The sequence below is a fragment of the Prionailurus viverrinus genome, chromosome B2 (genome assembly GCF_022837055.1).
Source record: "Prionailurus viverrinus isolate Anna chromosome B2, UM_Priviv_1.0, whole genome shotgun sequence".
Lineage (NCBI taxonomy): Eukaryota > Metazoa > Chordata > Mammalia > Carnivora > Felidae > Prionailurus > Prionailurus viverrinus.
The window spans coordinates 41,497,322-41,502,298 of NC_062565.1; positions in this window are offsets into that span (position 1 = coordinate 41,497,322).

Here is a 4,977-nt window from a genome sequence, read left to right on the forward strand (position 1 = left end):
CCAAAATGTCAAGAGAGGGAACATGTAGGGGTGCCTGGGTGGCTCAGTTTGTTAAGCACCTGACTTCGGCTCAGGTCATGATCTTGTGGTTCGTGACTTTGAGCCCCGCATCGGGCTCTCTACTGTCAGTGCAGAGCCAGCTTCTGATCTTCCATCTCCCTCTCTCTCTCTGTCCCTCCCCCACCTCGCAATGCTCTCTCTCTCTCTCTCAAAAATAAACATTAAAAAAAATTTTTTTAAATATCAAGAGAGGGAACATGTCTATTTGGAACCACCAGAGTGTGCTGACCATGAGCATAGGCCTGGAGAGGCAAGAGGTTCACCTATATCCAGAACTATGGTGTAAAGTATAACAGTACCAATTGTTCACACACACACACACACACACACACACACACACACACACACACAAAGCCCTTGCTACCCTGGAACCACCCGATGCCCATGATGGAGTGAAAGAGGCATCAATAGCCCAGGCAGGTCATGCTCCAGCTGCTCCAGCAGCTGCTGAAAGAGGTTTATTTGAGGCTTCTAGAACCTGAGCCTCTTCTCTTAACCTTTCACGTATAAAGAGTTGCTTAATCTATGGGATAGCACATTCATTCAAAGCCAAGTTTTGGGTTCAACAAAGAGACCAGGAGGCTGCAGAACTATCCAGCCCCTATTGGGTCAGAGTGAAGCAGGGCCTGGTGAATGGGTCCCAGTACCATCCAGAAGACCGAGATAAGCTGTTTCTTCTGTACTTTCTGAGCTTCCCCAGGACTCAAAATTGAAGTGTGAGAGGGGAGGCACAGGATTTTATCTCAGGGTACCCAAAGTCTGAAGGGAGAGTCCCAAAGTCTGCCCCAGGGAATCCCTGCCTTAGAGTTGGGAGAGGTAAGACTCCACCAGAAGCCAGAAAACAAGACTTGGTGTCATGTAAAATTTATGGAATATATATTTTAAGTAGTTTTTTTTTACCTTGAAGTATGTTCCGTTATGGTAAAATATCCATAATATAACATTTACCATTTGAATAGTTTTTAAGTGCACAGTTCAGTGGCATTGGAACTGATTGCCAACATTCAGGCTACTGGGCAACCAGCTTGACTATCCAGCTCCAGAATTTTTTTATCTTTCCAAACTGAAACTCTGTACTCATTAAACACTAACTCCCTATCCCCCCTTCCCCACTACTTGGCAACCACGGTTCTATTTTCTGTCTCTAAGAATTTGACTACTCTAGATACTACCTCATGTAAGGGGAATCCTACAGTCATTGTCCTTTTCTGATTGGCTTATTGCCCTTAGCATAATGTCCTCCAGATTCATCTATGTTGTAGCATGTGTCAGAATTTGCTTCCTTTTTAAGGCTGGAAAGATATCCCTTGTATGTATAGACCACATTTTGTTTATCCATTTATCCATTGATGGACATTTTGGCTGTGGTAATAATGCTGATCTGAATAGCATTATTACATATATGGGTGTAGAAATATTTCTTTGGATTTCTGCCTTCCATAAGTATTTTCCAAGAGTTAAGTGGCTCTAAGAATATTAAAGGCTGCAAGATCCCACCAAGTTTCAAGGTCTTTAAAATGATATTTCTGGGGCGCCTGGGTGGCTCAGTCGGTTAAGTGTCCGACTTCGGCTCAGGTCATGATCTCGCAGTTTGTGAGTTCAAGCCCCACATCGGGCTTTGTGCTGTCAGCCCAGAGCCTGGAACCTGCTTTGGATTCTGTGTCTCCCTCTCTCTCTGCCCCTCCCCTGCTCATGCTTTGTCTCTCTCTGCCTCAAAAATAAATAAAAACATTAAAAAAATAAAAAAATAAAATGATATTTCTTAGGTTCCCATCAAATTCAATACCCTAAGTTAGGAAAAGACAATTACCTATAATAAAAGCTTATCCACCTGGGTGGCAGTGGTAGATTTCTATGAATATAAGAATTAGGAAATGTGGATAACTTTTTTAAAGTTTATTTATTTTGAGAGAGAGTGTGTGTAGGAAGGGCAGAGAGAGGGGGAGAGAGAATCCCAAGCAGTTTTTGCACTGGTGGCACAGAGCCCGATGCAGGGCTCGAACCCACGAACGGCGAGTTCGTGACCAGTGAGATCATGATGTGAGTTGAAACTAAGAATCAGACACTTAACCAACTGTACCACCCAAGTGCCCCAGGAAATATGTACAGCTTAAATCTAGGGAAGCACACTAAGTTATCACCTCTTGAAGTTTTGAAATCATTCTCCAAAAAACCACGTAAATAGGGTTCAGCATGTCCAATCAGGGTCATAAATAAGAATATAGATTTCAAAATGTTAGTAGACAAGGTCAATTGCAACCAAAAAAGTTGCATATGACCTATAGCCCTTCTAGCTATCATGATGAACAGTTCAAAAGACTCTGGGGCTGAGCCCTGGCCAATTTCAAGTCTTTCCCCAACAGTTTCCTCCAACACCTGGAGCTCAAATTGCTGTTCTTGTCCAAGATGGCACTTCTAGTCCAAAGCCCTCTGCACCTACGTAGTCTGTCAGGCCAACCCTGGACTCCACATTGACACATCCCTTCCAGCTGGGAGATTAGGTCTACATAAGTGAAATCAGGAGAAAGAATCATCTTGGATCTAGGTGGATTGTGTGTTAGGAAATATTCGATGATGCTCGTACAGATGGGCCCTGCAGCCCCCAGTCCTGTGGACACCAAGGCACAACCATATGGAAACTGCCATCAGAACATAGTGAACCTGACTCTTCTGTAAATTGCATCTAGTTCGTAAAACCCTGAAAGTCTAGAAGGGGTCTTTAATCTCCACCCCCTTCCTCGCGGGTCTCTTAAGTGATGGTGAACAATGATGTAATTGTGGCTTAATGAGTATAGAGGCGTACACATGTGCATTTTTATATCCACAGAGTGGGGAGTGAGGAGGTAAAACAGTGTCATAGTAAAAAGAACTTAATCTCACATATCCTAGAAGCTAGAAACTGTGGACTGTGGCTCCCCTTCTTTTCAAAGGTATGTTCACGTTTATTGATCATTTTCCTGTTTACAAAATATAAACTTGGGTTACTTTTCAAATTTATATATCGTAAGTTTGTTTACCTGAGAGTTCATGGGCTTCCCTCCCGATGTAGATCCGAACGCAATTTTTGGAAAGGTAGAGCAGGGATCTGAAGGTTGTACCTATTTAGAAAAGAAAACCAGCTTCCTCTGTTCTTCCTTTCAGACAAATTTCTTTTAGGAAATTTTCTTTTAGGAAAATGGTAAAAGGCATATTTCAAAAAAAAAAAAACTGAGTTTGTGCTCTTGCAACGCAATGAATGTCACATTTTGAAAGTACTGTATGGGCAATTTAAGGGAAACCATGTGGAGATGTATAATGATTGGGAGTCTTTATTTGAAGCTCTGCAAGAACCAATATGATTGATTCGTTTAGTGTGATCTTATTAAGTTAACAATAATAAAAAGTTGTATGGGACTGAAAACCATGGACAGGATGGCAAATAAAGATGACTGACCCTGGGAGTCTCTGCCAAGGTTTTATTTGTGTGTGTTGGTGGAGAACTGAGGGCTTGAGGCCAGCTCCATTAAGGGACAGACCCAGCTCCCACCCGTAGGCCCAGGGAAATGGGATACCTCTCCGTTCTGAATTGTTGATGAGCTGTGGAGGGGAGAAGGACAAGAGAGCAGATGGAATTCCTGGACAATTGTTCCAGCTGTCACCAGAGAGGACAGGCAGGAGGGAGCACTGGATAATTTACAGAGGAACAGATGCTAAGGCTTCTCCGGAACCATCTGGCCAAGAGGGGCCTGGGCTTGGGGTGGATGTTGTCTTTAGATCTGAGTAAACTTTAGCCTCCAGCCCACCCCATTCCTTCTACCTGAACTGTGGCTTTCCCAAGAGGGCTCTGCTCCCAGAGTACACACCTCCAGAGTTCCATCTGGCTCTCATCCCCCTCCCTCCTTTGCTGAGCCTGGCTTTTGTCTTTCCTACCATTCCTGATAGGGCCAAGTCTGGCCCTGGAGGCCTGTAACTTCCAACTATGCATTTCCCCATTTTGTAGTATTTTCAGCCCCTCCTCCCCACCAAGATATCCCCAAATCCCTCTATCATTCATCTCCATACCATTCATTCATTCATTCATTCATTCAGTAAATGTTTATTAAGCACCTACTCTGTCTTGCATTGTTTCAGACACTGAGGATGCAGCGATGAATGAGAAAAAGTTCTAGATCTCTGGAGTTTGCAATGGAGATGGTCAATAAACAAATATCAGATAATGAGTGCTGTGAAAAGAAATATTAAAGCAGGGTAAGGGTGAGTGACTGGGAATGCTGTTTTAGGTAGAGTGGCCAGGGAAGGCTTCTCTAAGGCACTAACATTTGAACAGAGATACTAATGGGAGTAATATCTAGAGGAAGAACATTCCAGGCACAGGGAACAGCAAACCTAAAAAGCCCTGAGTATGCTTAGTGCATTGGAGGACACCACGCTATTTATTCATTAAGCATTTACTGTGTGCCAGGCACCTGCTAGGGAATATGAACATACAATCAGACACAGTTTTTGCCCTGAAGGAGCAGCAGCTTAGTGAGGGATGCACCTAAGTGAGGGCTTAATGGCCTGAAAACAAAGGACAATTGAGAACCTGAAGTCTCTGGGAGAGGTGGGAAATTAGTCGGGTGAAGGTGGAAGAGGGTGGGTCACACGGACCTCTGCGTGGCAAACTGAGAAGCTGCTTTCATTCTTTGGATGATGGGGAACCAGTGCTAACACTATTCCACCATATTTTTGCGTTTTTTCTCTTTCTCTCTTTTTTTCTTTAGTATCAGAATCTTTCCTCACCCTTCCCGCTATTGCCCTACCCTTGACACCTCCTTCCTTCTCCACCCGCCTGGCCTCCAAACCCTACTCTCCGGAGATCCCATCTTTCCTCTTCACCTGGTGCCCTAATTCCCCATCCCGAAGCTACGCCCCTAGCCACACCCCCCGATGACGCTC